The 22678-nt window shown below is 38.5% G+C and overlaps 1 protein-coding gene and 1 long non-coding RNA gene across 4 annotated transcripts in view; one reads left to right on the forward strand and one right to left on the reverse strand.

Annotated features, from left to right (window-relative positions):
- Window positions 1-22678, reverse strand: part of RANBP17 (RAN binding protein 17) — a 428141-nt gene that overhangs the window by 166270 nt on the left and 239193 nt on the right. The window lies entirely within an intron of this gene.
- The window catches only part of LOC129486021 (uncharacterized), a 33084-nt gene that overhangs the window by 9017 nt on the left and 1389 nt on the right, over window positions 1-22678 (forward strand). The gene's annotated exons all lie outside the window — the stretch shown is intronic.

The raw sequence follows: 22678 nt of genomic DNA on the forward strand, positions 1-22678 counted from the left end.
CCAGGCACACAGAAAGAGAGCCCAGAAGCAATTGCCTCAGCTAGGACTTCTTTCCCAATCCACCCAGGAGAAATGATCAAAGAATTCAATATACGGTATTTTAAATTACTTCTATAGAACTGACCAGTAAAAAGAAAAAAGAATATTCTCTTTACTCTATTTTTATAATTATTTTTTAACCAAGGACAAAGGAAGACTTGTAACTTGTGATTTCAACATTAACAGCTCAAAGTGATTTTTGTTTGTTGTGGGGCAAGGGGTCAGGGTGGAGAGTAATTATAATTTTTAAAACTGCTATCTTAAGAAAGGGTATTTAGGAATTGACTATGCAGGAATACAGAAATAGCAAATAAATATTCCACACTGAAAATATTCCCATAGGTTCAGGTACCAAAATGCTCCAGTTTATTAAAACCATTGTCTCCATCTTTTAAAATACTGAAGAAATATTTTCTAGATTAGTGAATATTCCATCCTAAAGCATTATCCAATTTTTGCTTTTTAAAAAAGTCAGTAAACAATGATAAGAAATCATAACTTTTTAAAATTATTCTTTTTTTTTTTTTTTTTTTTTTGAGACGGAGTCTCACTCTGTTGCCCAGGCTGGAGTGCAGTGGCATGATCTCAGCTCACTGCAACCTGCACCTCCCGGGTTCAACTGATTCTCCTACCTCAGCGTCCCGGGTAGCTGGGATTACAGGTGTGAACCACCATGTCTGGCTAATTTTATTTTTTTTATTTTATTTTTTTGTATTTTTACTAGAGACAGGTTTCACCATGTTGGCCAGGCTGGTCTTGAACTCCTCACCTCAAGTGATCCACCCACCTCAACCTCCCAAAATGTTGGGATTACAGGCGTGAGCCACCACGCCCAGCCACTTTTCTCTTTACTTACTTTTCTTTTTTGGGAATTTAATTTATTTTTATTTTATTTGAGACAGGATCTCACCCCGTCACCCTGGCTGGAGTGCAGTGGCACAATCTCAGCTCACTACAACCTCTGCTTCCCAGGGTCAAACGGTTCTCCAGCCTCAGCCTCCCCTGTAGCTGGGACTACAGGCATGAGCCACCAACGCCCAGTCAATTTTTGTATTTTTTGTAGAGATAGGGTTTTGCCATGTTGCCCAGGCTGGTCTTGAACTCCTGAGCTCAAAGCAATCCATCTGCCTCGACCTGGGCTCCTTATTTTATAATTTAATATTCAAAAGAGCATTACACTGGCCTAATGCTCACTATTACTCACCCTAATACCTCAGTGTGCAAGAGCAAGATTTATTTGACAAAATAACTATTAGGGAACAATGTTTGAGTTAGAACTTAGGGCTTTCTACTTTTAGTCCCTTACTTAACTGATAACGCCTGTCAGAGACATTTCCCACAATTTCAAAAACAGATTCTTCGACTATGCCAACCACTAACAAATCATCACTCCGTCTCAAAAAAAAAAAAAAAAAAAAGACAAACATTCTGACTAATCTCAAGAATTATTTAACAAACAATTTAGTTGAAACATATTTTCTTCTGGAATAATAAATTATTATAGCTTAGAAAATCAGAGTAAATGAAAAGAGTTGAAAAACTGTCAGTACACAGTGAATGAAAGGACTTCAAACAAAGTCTTCTTTTTTTTTCTTGAGATAGGGTCTTGCTCTGTTGCCCAGGCTAGAGTGCAGTGGTGTGATCAGGGTTCACTGTAGCCTCAAACTCTAAGGCTGAAAGGATTCTCCTGCCTCAGCCTCCTGAATAGCTGGGACTGCAGGCATGCACCACCATACCTGGCTAATTTTTAAATTTTTTGTAGAGATCGGGTCCCCCTGTGTTCCCTAGACTGGTCTTGAACTCCTGGGCTTGAGTGATCCGCTCATCTCGGCCTCCCAAAGTGTTTGGATTACATGCATGAGCTACCCTGCTCAGCCCAAATAAACTATTATCAAAACAAATTTTAGTCTTGTCCCTGCAGACAATTAAAAAAAAAAAACTAAAGTCAGAAAAACAACTTGCTCCATAATAATAATTTAAGCCAGCCTTCCTTCCTTTGTTCCTTCCCTTACCTCCTTCCTTCTTTTCTCTCCTTTCTTTCCTTCCTTCCCTTGGGTGGGGGGTAGGGCTTGGAAGAGTAAAGAAGGATATTTCAGGAAAGAATAAATTTAGTAGGACAATTAAAAGTGTCTTTCCCTTTATAAAAACTTTGGTTGTAACTTGCATGTTTATTTAAAGCAAATTCACATGTAAGAATCTATTATTTATATATGAATATACATTTACTGCTTGGCTCCATTGAGAAACTATAAATTTCATCTATTGAACATTAGCAAAAAATTACATGTGTTTATCATCTGGATTATTCTCAGATTAATAGAGATAAATGACAAAACATAATCAGTAGCAGCTCTGCAACTTAATCATTGCATCTGAGCTATAGGAAGCACTTAATTACTCTCATTTACTAGGTTCAATCTAATGAGAAAGCATTAGCCAAATGAAAAGAATGCAGTACAAACAAACAAAATAGTTATACCATCATTAAAAAGAAACTCTGACAGTGCAGGTGACAGCATAGGCAGGATAAATTACCATAATGTTCTAAATGCTGAGCTGTCAGCATGCTAATGCCATGATCAGCTACCCTGGGAATCTCTGCACTATAGCTGTCAGAAACAGGTATCATAAATCACCTCTCTCTACTGTACTGCTCATTATCACAGCTATAGTATACACGTTTTTCAGCATACTTCAGTACAAATTTGAAGGCAACACTTATTCTTATGAGTGGGTCTCTTTACTCTTGCAGACACTGTAGACAATCCTTGCCTAATAAATGGATATTTTATTTTGCAATAATGAACTACTGGATCTTAGAACATGATAGGCCTCTGCTTTAATTCATAAGCCACCTGAATGAACAGACTGCAAAAACAGCACATTTTCCCAAGCTGTACGATACAGTAGCAGTGAGCTAGGTAAATTAACATTATTCCATCTAAAGGAATCCCATTATTTGCAAGCTATTTCTGGATCTGGAAAGCAATAGTAGCAGATATAAATAGGAACCACTTGCAATGCTTAGAAACCTTTATGACATAATCTTAACATTTTAAAGGAAAATTTTATATTTTATATGGAAAAAGAACTAATATTTTGAGAGCTTACTACAGGTAATCTCCTTTAATCCTTGTAGCAGCCTTGTGAGTTAAATATTACTATTGTAAATTTGTAGACAAGAAATCTGAGGATCTGAGTTTGAAAAATTCACCCAAAGGCTACTAAGTGACAGAACCATATGTGAACCCAATTCTGTGTAACTGAGAAGTTCATGCCCTTATTATTGGTAGAGTTAGCAAAATAATTCCGAAGACAAAAGTCTCTGAACATGTGAAACATAACATATTTCTTTAAATAATCATATAAACATGTATACTATAGTTTTATTATAAATAAAATGCTATAACACTCCTAATTTCTATTCACCAAAAGTAGCTAGAAGGGAAACTAGCTTTTCATCTTCACAACATAACTTGTAATACAATTATACAAAGATAACAGTCAATTTGATGATGTATCTGTATTCTCAAAATACTTCTTAATAAAAAGCACCTGACATATTTTACAAATAAAATGGTGTTTCTACATATATATAAAAAAGCATTTTTTTGGCCGGGTGTGGTGGGTCACGCCTGTAATCCCAGCACTTTGGGAAGCTGAGGCAGGCCGATCACCTGAGGTCGGGAGTTTGAGGCCGGTCTCGCCAACATGCAGAAAACCCCGTTTCTATTAAAAATACAAAATTAGCCAGGCATGGTGGCGCATGCCTGTAGTCCCAGCTACTTGGGACGCTGAGGCAGGAGAATCGCCTGAACCCCAGAGGTGGAGGTTGTAGTGAGCCGAGATCATGCCATTGCACTCCAGCATGAGCAAGAAGAGCAAAACTCCATCTCAAAAAAAAAAAAAAAAAAAGTCTTTTTAAAGTATTCTGATTGAGCATATTTTAAAAATGTGAGAAAAAAGAAAATATTATAATATATTCAGGGAGAAAAGCTAAATTTCCAAAGAAAATGAAAATGATGAATGACATTTTCTAATAATCTGTTTGCAATTTCTTCTCCTGTGCTTATTCCAAGAGAGTGATACTTCTTACTATAATTTCTTGTATTTTGGTGGGTGGTTAGTGATGGGGGAGGAGAGTGTTCCAAGAATAGTTTTAATGTTCTTATGCAAAGTACAATTTAGTTGTATGCTGAAGCCTCAGTGAGTTTTACTTCAACAACGATATAGTTCTTCCATGCTGTAACCAGAATACCTATTATGGTGAATTTCAGTCCTTCCCTTAACATGTACACCACAGACCATGATTTTCCTTTTAAAAAGTAGAGCCTTGACACAAAATAGATTTGCGAAATGTCCATTTTCTTTTCTCACATTGCACAAATTAGTTTCATTATTTTTGTAGAATTTTTGATTTCTGGCTCCATCTAATACTATCCACATGATTGTGAAAGATAACAACATGACTCACTTCTGGGGGCCTATCCTGTTCTAAGCATTCTGCACATCATAACAGAGAAACTCTACAAGCCCAGAGGGTGGAATTGGACCTGGGTCAGTCTAGGACAAAGCCAGTATGATAACTATGCATGGTAAGGTGTGACTGTGATTTCTTAGATTGTCATGAAGAGAAAATTCTCTATAAATTTCATACTAATTTATTTCTGTGACATAATTTCACAGAATTGCTCATTGGAAATGGTAGCTTTGCTGGCCACTGGTTAACAGTCCCATTAGACATGATTTAGAAATGGAGAGAAGAGTTCTGAAGCTGCAATGCCTGTCACCTCCCCTGACCCACAGAAGTTGCTCTGGGCTTGACTACAGTGCTAGATTGAAGCCAGTGGTGGCGATATAGGGATGGGTTGGGTCACGGGGTGAGCAGAAGGAAGAGGAAGCTGTTTTCTAAGCTAAAAGTCCACACAGCTTTAATTAATTATAACTTAGCTATCTGAAATATCACCCGAGTCAAGTAGTAGAAACAGACTGCATTTTCGCAACAAATGTGTGGTAAAAGAATTGCTATAAATTGTTTCCTACTGACCTACATTGTAATTTCAGAAACTGATACAATTATATTTTAATTTTGATTGATTTTCAGAAACAATGACAGCTAGACTTGTTGCTTTATGTCTCTCTACCCATTCTTCCCTCTTTCCCTTTCAACGTGTGGTTAAGGATTTTAAAAACCTTTAAGACACAGGGCAGGCTCTGTAATAGAGAATGGTGATGGGGGTTGGGGAGAGAGACAAGATACAGTGCCTATCCTTGAGGAGTTCACCAACTAAAGTAGGAACTTAATCTCTTCAACTGTATTATATGCTCATTAAGGGCAGGGCCAGAACTAATTTATTTATACTGGTATTCTTTATAAGCACTCATTAATATCTATTGAAAGAATAAATAGCCAAATATATTAGTTGCCATTTATATAAGTGTAGAGGGCAGAGTTTTCATTATCGCAATTCATGTCCAAATTTTTTTGGGGGGGGGGTCTTGACTATTTTATTTTCTTATTAATAAATAATCATTGTATATATTTATGAGGTACACACGATATTTTGATACATGAATAAAATGTGTAATGATAAAATCAAGATGTTTAGGATATCCAGCACCTCAAACATTTGTCACTTCTTTGTGATGGAAATATTTCAAATCCTCTCTTGTAGCTATCTTGAAATATATGACACATCGTTGGTAGTTATAGTCACCTTATTGTACTATCAAACACTAGAACTTATTCCTTTATATAACTAGTTTTGTACCCATTAACCCCTCTGGGGGTTCATCCCATCCCTTCCCTTCGCAGCCTCTGGTAGCCATCATCCTGCTTTAGATCTCCATGAGATCAATTTTTTAGCTCTCACATATGAGAAAGAACATGAGATAATTGTCTTTCTGTGCCTGCTTGTTTGACTTAATATAATGACCTCCAGTTTCATCTAATGGAATGAATGGATGCTTCGATGACATGATTTCACTCTTTTTTTTTTCCATAGCTGAATGGCATTCCATTGTGTATATATACAACATTTTCTTTATCCATTCATTCATTGATGGATACTTGGGTTAATTCCATATATTGACTATTGCTAATAGTGCCACAATAAACATGAATGTACAGATATCTCTTTGATATACTGATACTCTTTTTTTTTGAGACGGAGTCTTGCTCTGTCACCCAGGCTGGAGTGCAGTGGCGTGATCTTGGCTCACGGCAAGCTCCGCCTCCCAGGTTCATGCCATTCTCCTGCCTCAGCCTCCCGAGGGACTACAAGCTGGGACTACAGGCGCCCGCCACTACGCCTGGCTAATTTTTTGTATTTTTAGCAGAGACGGGGTTTCACCGTGTTAGCCAGGATGGTCTCGATCTCCTGCTCGTGATCTGCCCGCCTTGGCCTCCCAAAGTGCTGGGATTACAGGCATGAGCCACTGCGCCCGGCCTGATATTCTTTCCTTTAGATAAATTCCCAGTAATGAGATTGCTGAATTGTATGGTAGTTCTATTTTTGTTTATTGAGAAACCTCTATACTATTTTTCTATAATGGTTGTACTAATTAACATTCCCAGAGTGTATGACAGTTCCCTTTTCACCTCATTTTTTTCAGCATTTGTTATTTATTGTCTTTTTGATAATAACCATTCTAACTGCGATAATAAGACATTTCATTGTGGTTTTGATTTGCATTTCATGGATGATTAGTAATAGTGAAGATTTTTTTCATATACTTTTTGGCTATTTGTATGTCTTCTTTGAGAAATGTCTATTCAAATCCTTTGCCCATGTTTTAATAAAACTTTTTTTCCTGTTGTTTACATTCCTTGCATATTCTGGATATAAGTAGCTTGTCAGATGAATAGTTTGCAAGTATTTTCTCCCATTCTGCAGGTTGTCTCATCTTTGTCTTGTTCCAGTTATTAGAGAAAAGGCATTCAACTTTTCCCAGTTCAGTATGTTAGCTGTGGGTTTGTCATATATAGCTTTTCTTATGTTGAGATATATTCCTTCTCTAACAAATTTATTGAGAATTTTTATCATGAAGGCATGTTGAATTTTATCACGTTTTTCTGCATCTATTGAGAGGATCATATGGCTTTTGCCCTTCACTCTGTTGATGTGATGTATCACGTTCATTTATTTACATATGATGAACCATCCTTGCATCCCTGGGATAAATCCCACTTGATTATGGTGTATTATCTTTTGATGTGCTAGTTGGTTTGCAAGTATTTTGTTGAGGGTTTTTGCATCTGTGTTCATCAGAAATATTGGCCTGTAGTTTTTACGTTTTCTTGTGTTCTTGTCTGGTTTTGGTATCACAGTATTGCTGACCTTATAGAATGTCTTAGAAAGAATTCTCTCCATTTCAATTTTCTAAAATAGTCTGAAAACCATTGGTGTTAGATATTAGATCTTCTTTATAAGTTTGGTAAAATTCAGTACTAAAGCCATGCAGTCCTGGGCTCTTCTTTTTTGGGAGACTTTTTATTACTGATTCAGTCTTGTTACTTGTTATTGGTCTGTTCAGGTTTTCTACTTTTTCTTGGGTCAGTTTTGGTAGGTTGTATGTGTACAAACATTTATCCATTTTGTCTAGGCTTTCCAATTTTGTTAGTGTATACTTGTTCATAATAGTCTCGAATGATCCTTGGTATTTCTGTGGTATCAGTGTAATGTCTCCTCTTTTGTTTCTGAATTTATTTATTTGGGTTTTCTCTCTTTGGTCCTTGGTTAGTTTAGCTAGTGGCATATCAATTTTATTTATATTTTCAGAAAACCAACTTTTTATTTTATTGGTATTTTGTATTTTTGTTTTAGTTTCTATTATGTTTAATTCTGCTCTGATCTTCATTATTTCTGTCCTTCAACTAATTTGGGGTTTGGTTTGTTCTTATTTTTCTAGCTCCTTGATCTGCATCATTTGGTTGTTTATTTGAAATCTTTCTACTTTTTTGATGTAGGAGTTGATTGTTAGAAAATTCCTTCTTAGATTGCTGCTATAGTATCACATAGGTTTTGGTATGTTGTGTTTCCATTTTCATTTGTCTCAAGAGTTTTTAAAAATTTCCTTCTTAATTTATCCATTGACTCAGTGGTTATTCAGAAGCATGATGTTTACATTGCATGTATTTGTACAGTTTCCAAAGCTCTTCTCGTTACTAATTTCTAGTTTTATCCCATTGTGGTCAGATATGATATGTGGCATAATTTCAATTTTTAAATTGAAATTAAAAGGCATGGTGACTCATGCTTGTAATCCCAGCACTTTGGGAGGCCAAGGTGGGTGGATCACAAGGTCAGGAGTTCGAGACCAGCCTGGCCAACATGGTGAAACTCTGTCTCTACTAAAAATACAAAAAATAGCCGGGCGTGGTGGTGCGCACCTGTAGTCCCAGCTACTTGGGAGGCTGAGGCAGAATTGCTTGAACTCAGGAGGCAGAGGTTGCAGTGAGCTGAGATCGTGCCATTGCACTCCAGCCTGGGTGACAGAGCAGGACTCCATCTCAAAAAAAAAAAAAATTTACTGAGATTGTTTTTGTGTGTCTTAACATGTGGCAACCCTGGGAGAGTGTTCCAAGTGCTGATAAAAATAATCTATACTCTGCAGGTATTGGGCTAAATGTTCTGTAAATGTCTGTTAGGTCCATTTGGTCTACAGTGCAGATCAAGTCCACTGTTTCTTTGTGGATTTTTTGTCTAAATGATCTGTTGAATGCTGAAAGTGCCGTGTTAAACACCAATACAATAATAGCTGGGGACTTCATCGTTCTCTTTAGCCCTAATAGTATTTACTGTATATATCTCAGTGCTCCACTGTTGAGTGCATATATGTTTACAACTGTTATATCCTTTTGTTGCACTGATCTCTTTATCATTTTATAATGACCTTCTTTGTCTCTTTTTTTTTTTTGTCCCCTTTGTTTGATATAAATATAGTTCCTTCTGGCAGCTTTTAGTTACTGTGTGCATGGAATATCTTTTTCCATCCCTTCACTTTCTCTCTTTTTTTTTTTTTTTTTTTGGATACATAGTCTCATTCTCACCTAGGCCAGAGTGCACTGGTGTGATCTCGGCTCACCACAACCTCCACCTCCTGGGTTCAAGTGATTCTCATGCCTTAACCTCCCGAGTAGCTGGGATTATGGGCAACCGCCACCATGCCTGGCTAATTTTTGTATTTTTTCAATAGAGATCGGGTTTTGCCATGTTGGCCAGGCTGGTTTTGAACTCCTGACCTCAGGTGATCTGCCCACCTTGGCCTCCCAAAGTGTTGGGATTACAGGCGTGAGCCACCGCCCCCAGCCCATCCCTTTACTTTCAATCTATGTGTCTACAGGTGAAGTGAGTTTCTTGTAGGCAGCATAGAGTTGGGTCCTACTTTTTATGTCCATTCAGCCAATCTGTATCTTTTAATTGGAGGAATTTAAACAGTTTACATTCAAGGTTGTAACTGACAGGTGATGACTTACTCCTGCCATTTTATTACTTTCTGATTGCTTTATATATCCTTTGTTCTGGTTTTCCTCTTTTATTGTTTACATTTATGATTTGGTGGGTTTTTTTGTAGTGATAATGTTTGACTCCTTCCTTTTTTGTGTGTATCTGCTCCACCAGTGAGTTTTATGCTTTCATGTGTTTTCATAACAGTAGATACTGTCCCATATAAACATTCTCTTATATGTTAACTGGACACTTTTGCTGTTTTTTGTAATTATCTTTACCTCTTTGATTTCTGACAGTTTGACTATGATGTGATCTGGAGAAGACCTTCTGGGTTGAATATATTAGGGGATCTTTGAGTTTCCTGTATCTGGAAGTCTGTATCTTTTGCAAGACTATATATTTTGCAAGATTAGTTTTCAGCTAGTATTTCGTTAAATAGGTTTTCTACGACTTTTCCGTCTCTTAGGATATCTGGTTACTTTGTGGCATCTCATATGGTATACCGGGTTTCTTCATTAATTTTTATTCTTTTATCTTTTCTTTCTCTGCCTGTATAATTTCAAGCAACCTGTCTTCAAGTTCAGATATTCTTTCTTCAGCTTGATCTAGTATATTGCTGAAGCTCTTGATTGCATTTTTTAAAATTTCATTGGCTGAATTCTTTGGTTTCAGGATGTTTGGTTCCTTTTTATGCCATCTATCTTTTTGATGAATTTCTCATTGAGATCATGAATTGTTTTCCTGATTTCTTGTTATTGTTTATCTGTGTTTTCTTGTATCTCATCATTATTTTGAATTCTTTTTAAGGCATTTTATAGATTTTCTTTTCTTTGGGATCTGTTACTTTAGAGAATTAATGTGCTCTTTGGAATTGCCATGTTTCCCTGCTTTTTCATGTTTCTCATGTCCTTATGTTGATATCTCTGCATCTTGTGTAAGTTGCTTCTTCTAATTATATAGACTAGCTTCCACAGGGAAATAGTTTCTATAGTATTAGTTAAATAGAGTGCTTTGGCTTTTGATTCTGGGGAGGTGCAGTAGTGTGTTCCCTGTGTGGGTGCAGCAGCCAATTCCTTTGGCTGTTCCACTGTAAGGGAACACTCAGTGGTTTAGGCCACAGTTGTTAGCGGAGGCTGTGGTGAGGCTTTGCTTAAGGTGGGGACACCAGGTGGGTTGGTCCTTAGGCAACCATGCAGTAGCAGGCCATGTTCGCCAGTCCTTGGGCCTCTAGGGAGTGTATGTGGGTGCCAATGGTGGGCAGATATTGACAGGCCAGCCCTCGGGCCTCCAGGTAGTGTGTTTAGAAGTGGCAGTGGCAGTGGGGTGGGCAGTTTATCAACCCTCTAGGCAATGTCTATGACATCAGCAGTGGCAGTATCAGTGGAAGGGCAACCACCTAACTTAAACCCTTGATCCCCCAAATGACATACATGTGTGCTAGCACTGCCACTGGCAGTTTGGGTGGGGTGGTTCCTGGTAGCTGTGTGTGGGTGCTGGCATCTGGTGTACAAGGCAGGCCAATCCCTGGATGGTACACACAGAAAGCAGTGATGGTGAGCAGGACAGGTATGTCCTCAGGTCCCTGGATGACGTGTATGGGTACCAGCAGGTGGCATGTGCCTGTATTCAGGTACCTTGGTGGTGCACATGGGTGCTAGCTCTGGTGGGTCAATCTCCAGTGCCTCTGAAGGCACATGCAGGTATGCCAGCACCCCTACCAGAGGAAGAGGCAGGGTTACTGTCTATGGCAGCAACACCAGGGAGGCAGTTCTCAGGCTCTGGGGAGTGCATGCTTTGGCTCCCTTTGTCCCAGGGCCACTCCCCTACTCCTGGTGTGCTGCACTGCCTGTTTAATATGGTGCAGAGGACTGCATTAGCTAGAGTTTTGGGAACCTGGCTGCACCACTGGGTACAGTGAGCATCACAGCACTGAAACCCTCTGAGTGGACATGGGAGGATGCCAGTAGGGCTCCAGGTATGTGGGGATACAAAGGCTGCTGGGCTCCAGGGCAGAATGTAATCTGGCAATGGCTGGGCTCCCAAAATGGCACTATGCTGCAGCTGTTTGCAGGGAGGGGTGTGAGAAACAGTACAAACTCCCTCTCTAGAACAATGCCACTGCGTGGACTACAAGTAGCTTCCTATACTACTCTCAGGGCCTCCAAAGGCCAAGGGGCACTCCTATGGCTAGAACAGCAGGAGTCTGCAGTGAGAACATGGACTGTTAGGGATCTCTTGCTTGCCTTTTATTTGCAGTGTGGTGCTCCTGGCTCTGAGCCAACCCTGGCCAGCCTGGCTGCTTCACTTCCTCCTGCTGTGGCTCAGAGGTTCCCTGTCACTTCCATGCTAAATTCCAGTGTTTTTTCCTAGAAGCTCCATTCAATGTGTATTTATACTTTACTATTTTGGTCCCTTATTTGTGGAAGAGGAGAGTGTAGGGCACCTGTAGTCAGTCATCTTGAAGTCACACCCAAAGCGCACTTTCAAACTTTCTTGAAATACACAGGCAAGATGTCAGCAAGAGAGCTGACAAGAGACACTTGATGTTTGTTGACTCCAAAAGAAAAAAACCAAGGCAACAAATAAACAGATATGATTTGACTGGAGTGATGAAAGGAGAGCACTAGAGTACAGCAGGGGAGTACAGACAGACCTGTGGTGGCTGGAAGTCCAGGAGGGCAGCATTGAGGCACCAGTGACCTCTGCACTCTATCTTCCCTGTGTGGACTGGATCTGCCTAGAGTCATGAGGGAGGTCCTATTGCAGGGAAAAAGTAAGCAGAAGAACCTCACCAGCCCCCAATGCCACCAAAAACAACGGCAGTCCTTACTACAGGAGAATGCAACAGTCCTCTCAAGCCCTGAGCCCAGTTTAAAGTATTGCTGGAAATTCATGCAGCTGTGCTGCCCTGAGTAAGGAATACAACTCTCCCACCCTCTACTCACCCCACGAATCAAGCTGCTGCAGCACAGTGCCATCTTGAGATCAGAGGCACCTCTGGAGTGTGCCCTTCTTGGCAGGGGTGGGGGTGTGGTGGGGGTGAGTAACTATTGCACTTATCCAACACTGCAGCTCCCATCTTCATTTCAGCAAGCCCACACCAGTGGCTGAACACCACAAACCTAGCTGCATGGAGCCTGGTCCCAGAAGTGGCTGTGACTTGGATCCTGGGTAGTAGGAAAACCACCTCCCAATGTCCTCACTTCTACCCAGAACAATGGTCTGGCAGTCTCACCCAGTGTGAACCCGCCCTTCAGCCTAACAAATTGCTGCATGTTCTGCCCAGAGTGGGAGCTCTCAAGCCTCCAAACAGCCAACATGCTACTGGGCCAGCACAACAGCGAATCAGCCAACTCAGAACCTGAGAAGCAGCCCTGTAGCACCCCAAGCTCTGCAGATACGTTCCTGACCTGCGCAACGGCCCTGTGCCTGCAACAGGTTCTGAGAAACAGCTCCGCAGGCGCTCTTGGAAGATACAACCCTGTCTGGCAGAGCAGCCTTACACTTGCGTTCCAGGCCTGAATAGCAGCCCCACAGGTTGCCCCTGGCACACATGCTCTCAGGCTGGTGGAGCAGTTATGCACCCATGTCCCAAGCCCGAGAAATAGCCCCAAGGGCCACCCCTGGTAAGCACACCCCCAGAACAGCTGAGCAACTGCGTGCACATGCTCCTGGTCAGAGTAACAACCCATAGCCCCAACACCAGCTCCAAGTTGGCAAACCCACTGTGGCACACATATGCTCCTAACATGAGAAAGAGCCTTGTGAGCCCACCCTCAGCAAAGCTGGACCACCGCCATCATAAAGTCTCTCATTCTAGGCCATTGAGACAATGCATACACGACTAGTGTGGATTACGGCTAAAGAAGCTACAGAGAATTCACAGATGCATCCACATAAAACCAAAGCCACCAAACCATAACAAACCCATTCATATGAATAAATCTTAGTCTATCAATGAAAAACTAATTCATACAAGTAAATCATTGTCTGTCAAACCTACTTCATAAAATTGGAAGAGGCAATTTTGAAACCAGATGTACAGAAATCAACCTAGGGACACACCAAACATGAAAAAGTAAGGAAACATAACACGTCTACAGGAATACAAAAATTCACCAGTAACAGACTCCAATCGCAAGGAAATATATGAAATGCAAGAAAAATAATTCACAGCAATATTCCTAAGAAAACTCAGTGAGATACAAGAGAATACAGCTAGACAATTCAAGAAAACAATTCCCAATTTGAATGAGAAATTCAATTAAGAGACAGAGAGCATAAAAAGAACAGACTACAGCTAAAGAAGTCAGTGAGTGTTCTCATTGTTCAGTTCCCATCTATAAGTGAGAACATGTGGTGTTTGGTTTTTTGTCCTTGTGATAGTTTGCTGGGAATGATGGTTTCCAGCTTCATCCATGTCCCTACAAAGGACGTGAACTCATCATTTTTTATGGCTGCATAGTATTCCATGGTGCACATGTGCCACATTTTCTTAATCTAGTCATTGTTGGACATTTGGGTTGCTTCCAAGTCTTTGCTATTGTGAATAGTGCCGCAATAAACATGGAGACAGGAAGGGGAACATCATACACCGGGGCCTATTGTGGGGTAGGGGGAGGGGGGAGGGACAGTATTAGGAGATATACCTAATGTTAAATGACGAGTTAATGGGTTCAGCACATCCACATGGCACAAGTATACATATGTAACAAATCTGCATGCTGTGCACATGTACCCTAAAACTATATATATATAAAAAGAACTATATATAAAAAAAAGAACAGAAAAAAAGAAGTCAATGAGTGAAATGAAAAATACAATTGAGAGCTTCACAGACTAGACCAAGAAGAAAGAATTTCTAAACTTGGAGACAGGCGAAGAGAGGGAAGGACTTTGTATCGTGATTTGAGTGCCAGCTTAGCCACAGTAGAATAGAATAGCAGGTAAACTGCTAAGGTTTTTAACTCCAATTCCTGGCTCCCAGATAGCATCTCTGGACATGTGTAGGGAAACTCGCTGCCCTGAAAAGAAGGGCCTTGGGCAAGGCACAATGCTGTGCTGGCTTCAAGTCTGACCCAGAGCAGTTCCACTGGTGATAACCAAGAGATCCTTGCATCACCACACTCCCAGTTCCAGGTGACTCAGCACAGAGACAGAGAGACTCCATTTGTTTGGAAGAAAGAAAGAGAAAAGAACAGGAGCCTCTCTGTCTGATAACACAGAAAATTCTTTGGGACTTATCCAAGACCACCAAGGTGGTACCTCTCTCTCTTTTGTTTTGTTTTATTTTTGAGACAAAGTTTCGCTCTTGTTGCCCAGGCCAGAGTACAATGGCTTGATCTCGGCGCACTGTAACCTCCGCCCTCCTGGGTTCAAGCAATTCTCCTGTCTCAGCCTCCTGAGCAGCTGGGATTACAGGCATGTGTCACCGTGCCTGGCTAATTTTGTATTTTTAGTAGAGATGGGGTTTCTCCATGTTGGTCAGGCTGGTCTCAAACTCCTGACCTCAGGTGATCCTCCCGCCTCAGCCTCCCACAGCGCTGGGATTACAGGTGTGAACCACCATGCCAGGCCAGGTGGTACCTCTTTTTAAGCATCTGCAAAAACCACAGCATTACTGGGCTTGTGCTCCTAGAAAGCCTTACCAAGGAGAACATACCTCAACATAATAAAAGGCATATATGACAGACTCACAGCTAGTACCATATGGAACGGGGAAAAATCAAAAGACTTTCCTCTAAGATCTGAGACACGACAAGGATGTTCACTTTCACCACTGTTACTCAAAATAGTACTGGAGTCCCAACAAAGAAAAGTCCAGGAACAGATGGCTTCACTGCTTAATTCTACCAAATCTTTAAGGAAGAATTAATACCAAGTCTCCTCAAGCTATTAAAAAAATGATGTGAAGGAAACTTTTCCTAACTCATTTTATAAGGTCAGTATAACCCCGATATCAAAATCAGGACAACAAAAAATCAAAACTACAGGCCAATATCCCTCATGGACACAGATGCAAAAACCAACAAATGCTAGCAAACTGAATCAAATCGCACATGATAAAGATAATACACCATAATCAAGTGGGATTTATCACAGGTATGCAAGGACAGTTCAACATATGTAAATCAACAAATGTGATATGTCACATCAATAGAATGAAGGACAAAAAAATTCAGCATCCCTTCATGATAAAAACTCTCAATAAATCTGGTATAGAAGGAAACTACCTTAACACAATAAAGGCCATATATGTCAAACCCACAGCTAACATTTTACTGAGTGAAGAAAAGCTCAAAGCTTTTCCTTTATAAACTGGAACAGGACAAGAGTTTCCACTCTCACTCCTATTCAACATAGCAATTGCTATCCAGAGCAATTAGACAAGAGAAAGAAATAAAGAAATACATTTATATAAATACATTTATATACATTTATATTAATATAAATTAGAAATGAGAAAGCCAAATTGTCCCTGTTTGCAGATGACATGATCCTATATACAGACAAACCTAAAGATTCTACCCAAAAACATTTAGAACTGATCAATGAATTCAGTAAAGTTGCAGGATACACCCTCAACATACAAAAATCAGTAGCATTTCTATACACAATGAAATAGCTGAAAAAGAAATCAAGAAGGCAATACATTTTTTTGTAGCTACTATTTATAATATTTATAATGCAAATTTACAACAGTAGGTACAAAAAATACCTAGAAATAAAGTTAACCAAGGAGTTGAAAATCCTCTACGAGGAAAACTACAAAAACGCAAATGAAAGAAATTGAAGAGGATACATACAAGGAAAAAGACATCCTATGCTCATGGATCAGAAGACTTAATATTATAAAAAGGATAATACTACTCAAAGCAATTTATAGTCAGTGCACTCTTTATGAAAATGCCAATGACATGCTTCACACAAATAGAAAAAAAATCCTAAATTGTATAGAAGCACAAAGACCCCAAATATAGCCAAAATGACATTGAGTAAAAGCATAAAGATGCAGGCATTAGACTACCAGACTTCAAAATGTAATACAAAGCTGCAGTAAGCTAAACAGTATGGTACTGGCATACAAACAGAAAGATGGACCAATAAAACAGAATAGAGAACCCCCAAATTAATCCAAATTAATGATGAAGTATGAAACTAGACCTCCAATTCTCACTTTATATGACAACCAATCAAAATAGATCAAAGACTTAAATGTAAGGCCTAAAACAATAAAACTACTAGAAGAAAACACTTCAGGACATTGGTCTGGGAAATATTTTATGTATAAGACCTCAAAATCACAGGCAACAGAAACAAAAGTAAATAAATGGGATTATATCAAATTAAATACCTTCTGCACAGCAAAGGAAACAATCAGCAGAGTGAACAGACAACCTACAGGATGGGAGAAAATACTGGCAAACTATTAATTGGCAAGGGATTAATATCTAGAATATACAAAGAACTCTAACATCACAACAGCAAAACAACAACAACAACAACAACAACACCCCCACAAATAATCCAGTTAGAAAATGGGCAAAGAGGCCAGGTGCAGTGGCTCACGTCTGTAATCCCAGCACTTTGGGAGGCTGAGGCGGGTAGATCACAAGATCAGGAGTTCAAGACTAGCCTGGCCAACATGGTGAAACCCCATCTCTACTAAAAATACAAAAATTAGCTGGGCGTCATGGTGTGCATCTGTAATCCTAGCTACTCGGGAGGCTGAGGCAAGAGAATCACTTGAACCTGGGAGGCGGAGGTTGCAGTGAGCCAAACCATTGCACTCTAGCCTGGGCAACAGAGCAAGACTGCATCCCCCAAAAATAATAATAATAAAAAAAGAAAATGGGCAAATAATGTGAACAGACATTTCTCAAAAGAAGACGCAGAAATGGCCAACAAACATATTTCATCACTAATCATCAGGGAAATGCAAATCAAAACCACAATGAAATATCATTTCATCCCATTAGGATTGCTATTATCAAAAAGAGCAAAAAAAATGCTGGTGGGAATGTGGACAAAATACTGTTTATATACTGCAGGTGGGAATGTGATAGTATAGCCACTATGGAGAAAATACGGAGGTTCCTCAAAATACTACAAATAGAACTATCTTATGATTTGACAATCCTATTACTGGTACTTTGTCCAAAGGAAAGGATATCAGTATATCAAAGGGACATCTGCACCACCACCCCTGCCGCCATGTTTGTTGCAGCACTATTCATGATAGCCAAGATATGGAATCAGCCTATATGTCCATTCGTGGATAAATGGATAAATAAAATGTGGTACACATACACAATGGAATACTATTCATCCATAAAACAGAAGGAAATCCTATCATTCACGGAATCATGGATGCAACTGCAAGCATTATGTTAAGTGAAATAAGCCCAAACAGAAAGTGAAACACTGCATGTTCTCACTCGCACGTGGAGGCTAAGAAAGAGTTGGTATCATAGAAGTAAAAACTAGAATACAGAATATTAGAGGCTGGGAAAGGCTAGGGAGAATAGGAAGATAAGGAGAGATTTGTTAAAAGCACACACACACACAGAATTACAGCTAGATAGGAGGAATAAATTCTAACTATAGTAGAATGGCTATAGTTAACAATAATATATTATACAATTTTAAATGGAAGATATTGTATATTCCCAAGACATGATAAATGTTTGAGATGATGGATATGCTAAAAATCCTGATCTGATCACTATACATTATATGTATCACAACATCTCTATGTGCCCCATAAACATGCACAATTATTATGTGTCAATTAGAAAATGTTTTAAAACAGGGAAAAACAAGAATTTTAAAAAAAGAAATCAACAGGCTAGTAAGACAGTGCTCAGGACTCTGGCCATTACACCAGTGTTATCAATATTTTAATTCTCATTCTTGGAATACTTCTCCCCATCTTTCCAACCATCCATCATCATTTTGATAAACATAAAGTTCTCAAATCACCCCAGAGATTCTGAGGCCCTCTTAGTAGAAGATGGGAGGGCAGGGGCAACTTGCCCCTTCCCCAGAATAAAAAAATCACAGTATCTTTGCCAGTCAGGAATATTTCATTGAGTTTTATTTCAGTAATAGCTGGGGTTATAAAAATACATTTTTTATTTTCCAAAAATTAGCGATACATTGCATACTTTTCTAACTACATCTCCCTCCTCCTCTAACAGGAAGTAATACCAAGCCAAGAAATCTTAAATTTACCTGTCTTTAATTCTCTCTACAAGAAGTTAGTAAAACGGATCATTATACAACATTTAAAAATTCAAAACAAAGCCACAATTTCATTAAAATGTACCTCTTTATTCATGTCCATTTTTACTGGGCCCTAGAAACTCCACATAATCTAAATGGCTGGGCTAGGACTCAGATACTGTTCTAGGTTAGCGTGACACTGTGCATCTCAAAAGATGTTATTAAGTTTTAGGTAATACCAAGTTCATACTTCATTAGAATAAAATTTTTAGTAGTAAAAATTTTGCTAGCAAATTTTAGATTTTTAACTTTGTTTCTGGACAAACTGTCATCTATGAATTCTAAGCTAACGATATTTACCACACGGGTGTCCCACTTCCCCTTTCCTGTGAAATACCAGTAATGTGATACTTGTTGGAATCCTGTTAGATTGTGCACTAAGTGAGTATATAAGTAAGGCATACCTATAAAGCATTCATAGCTGTAAAAATTTAAACTGCAATCAGTTCGTTCGGCATAAAAAGGGGTATACATCCACTGTAATATTTGGATATGCAGTCTAGTTTTTAAAATCTACACCTACATGTTTCACAACTTCCTGGGCAATTTAGGATACTGTTCTTTTTGATGATCACATGTACAAACTCATGGCAATTAACTTTGTCTTAGAGTGAACAGTCTCTGTGTCCACTATATACATAGACAATATTATCTCATTTTATCTTGAGAGAGATTAGAAATAGTCATTGTTTTATGAAATACTTTATCACTGTATTAGATCTCAATAATTTCCATTTCATAATGGGAGTGGAATTTGCTAATATACTATACTCATATCAAACAGGCTACCTTTTATTCACATAGAATCAATGATAATCATCATTCATCAAGAACAAAAAAGATGTTATTTTTAAGAAGTTTAATAGTAGCTTGGCAAAATCTTTCATTTGTTTTCTTTTTTTATCTCCCCCAACATAAAGTTTTTGTTTTGTTTTGTTTTAGAGACAGGGTCTTGCTCTGTCACCAAGGTTGGAGTGCGGTGGCATAATCATAGCTAACTGCATTCTTGAACTCCTGGGCTGCAACTGTCCTCCCAAGCAGTTGGGTCTACAGACGCACACCACCATGTCCAGCCATTTTAAAAATTTTTTGTAGAGACAGGGGCTCACTAAATTGCCATGGCTGGTTTCAAACTCCTGGCCTCAAGTGATCCTCCTGCTTTGGCTTCCTAAAGCGCTAGGATTACAGGCTTGAGCTACCATACCTGGCCACTCATAAGATTTTTAAGAACCAAGACCACATTTAGTCTGCGTCCCTGGTACTTAAGCAAAGGGTCTGGCATATGATTAACAACTGTTTGTTAAATGAAATAAATAAACAGTTCTGTTAGAAACCATCTAGTGTGCCATACTCTATAATGCTTCTAAAATGCTGGCAAATATATTATTCAATAAACTGTATTAAAACATTCAGCCATTTCATTATCTAAGAAAGAAAACAGAACATTCCCTCTTTGTGGCTGGATAAACTTTTGGAGATAGTGATATACCAGTTGTCATACCAGTGATATACTGAAATATAAATATTTATACCCAATCGGCTTTAATTATAAAATCATTCTATGTATTTCATAAAAATTAACTTTAAAAGTGACTCAAGTACATCAGAATCGTGATATTCTGGTATGTACTGTAAGCTCTTGGAGCAGGTAAACAGGGTCAAAGAATATACAAAGGTCTCAAGTATTACTGCTAACAATTCTGACAACTTGTAAGAAAGGCTTTTCTTAACAGAATGGCTGGATTATCTGAAATTGGGCGGTTAACTTAAAAAATACAAAATGTATGCCAAAAGAAAGGTTCTGAAACACTAGGTTCTGAAATATGAGGAAGGTTCTAACACTGTAGAGTAGCAGTTCTCAAACTTTTTGTACATGGACGCTTTCGTAATTTAAAAAAATTCCTGAAGAACCCAGGAAGCTTTTGTTTATGTAGGTTATATCAATTGATATTTACCATATTAGAAATTAAAACTGAGAATTAAAAAATATTAATTTTTTTAAAATAATAAATGTATGGCCTGTTAATATAAATAATACATTTTTGCGAAAAAGCTGTATTTTCTGAAACAAAACCTTTTTAAATTAGAGTGGTGCTGTTTTACATTTTATAAGGTTCTTTCATATCTGCTTCTACATTCAATCTGTTGTGATAACATAATGGCATAGAGCTTTTAGAAAACTCCACTGTACATTCATGAGAGTGAAAAAGGTAAATATTATTCTAGCATTATTTTAAAAGTAGTTTTGCTCTCACTGACTCCCTGAAAGGGTCTTGGGGATCTCTAATAAGTCCCTGAAACTCACTTTGAGACCTCCTGGCACAGAAGTTAAAATCACACATTCTAGACTCAAAGTGCCTAGGTCTGAATCCTAGCTCCTTTTTTTATTAGCTATGTGAACTTCGGGATATCACTTAACTTCTCTAGGACTCAATTTCCTTATCTGTAAAATGAGGGTTAATTATAGCACCTACCTTGGAGGAACCATTGTATAAATTAAATAATTTATTTCAAGAGCTTGGCCTGGTATATAATGATATTGGATAATAATACGATAGCTAAGATTAAAATATCTATTATATTATAAGAGTTAATGGTATTTGTCTGGAGCATGTCTGTTCCATGTCTGGAACATAGGAGGTACTAAAATTTTTGTCAGTAAGTGAATGAGTGAATGGATGAATGGCTGTTCACACACAATGACTGCATTCCCATCCCAAGAGTAACAAAATTTTTCTCTATTTGTAAGTTGTAGTAGCATGGGTAATAATTGCCAAGAATGCTCAAATCTAAACAAATTAACCATTGGTAGTTTAGTAGGCAGGGAAAAGACGTGTGATCACATGAAGGGCAGATGATGTGACAGTGACTATTTAAGCAAGAGACTGTTTAGTGATACATCTTCAGATAGATTTGCAACCTGCAGTTTGGGTGGGTTCCCTGATTACAATTATGCTGTACACATGCTATACGGGAAAGCAGGAAGAAAGAAAGAAAACCAGCTTTTTTAAAGTATCTACTCTATGCCAGACATGATTTTGAAGTAGGGATTTTTATCCCCAAGTTTTAAAGGGGAAGCCAAGACTCAGGCAACTTATATAACTTTGCTTGTGGGCACAGAGCTAATACTTGACAAAGCCAAGAAGGGCCTGGATTTTTCCTACTTTGTTTCTTGCACTATCTCTAAAATTTTTTTATAGAGCTTTGTTTAATTCCTTGCAATTATATATCTTAATAAATGTTTACAGGATAAAAATGGCAGATTGTGTCCCAACAAAAAAGGCAGATACTTAAAAGGAAAGTAAGATTACACCATGGAAACAAAGGATGTTATGCTGCAAGCAGGTCATTGTCACCACAGACAGACAATACTATTTTGGTGATAGGAACTCTTTACGAGAAGTTAAGACAAAATCATCTCTTGTTCTGCTGTTCCTTTACCAGATCCGTCAATCAGTGTTTCCTTTTTCATGAGTCTATAAACCTCCTTTTAAAGAGTTCATATAGCCAAAATAGTATTGTCTGTCTGTGGTGACAATGACCTTCTTGCTGCACAACATCCTTTGTTTCCATGGTATAATCTTACTTTCCTTTTAAGTATTTACCTTTTTTTTTTTTTGTTTGGACACAATATGCCATTTTTATCCTGCAAACATTTATTGGATATAAAATTTTCAAGGAATTAAACAAAGCTCTGAGAAAAATTTTACAGACAGTGCAAGAAACAAAGTAGGAAAAACCCAGGCCCTTCTTGGATTTGTCAAATATTAACTCTTTGCCCACAAGCAAAGTTATATTGAGGACAACTGTTATCCCTGCTCACCAAGCATTAACCTTACATACTCTTCTGACTTCATGTATCCTCCATGGCTCATAATTATGAACATAGGTAAGAACAATAA

Source organism: Symphalangus syndactylus, chromosome 7 (genome assembly GCF_028878055.3).
Source record: "Symphalangus syndactylus isolate Jambi chromosome 7, NHGRI_mSymSyn1-v2.1_pri, whole genome shotgun sequence".
Lineage (NCBI taxonomy): Eukaryota > Metazoa > Chordata > Mammalia > Primates > Hylobatidae > Symphalangus > Symphalangus syndactylus.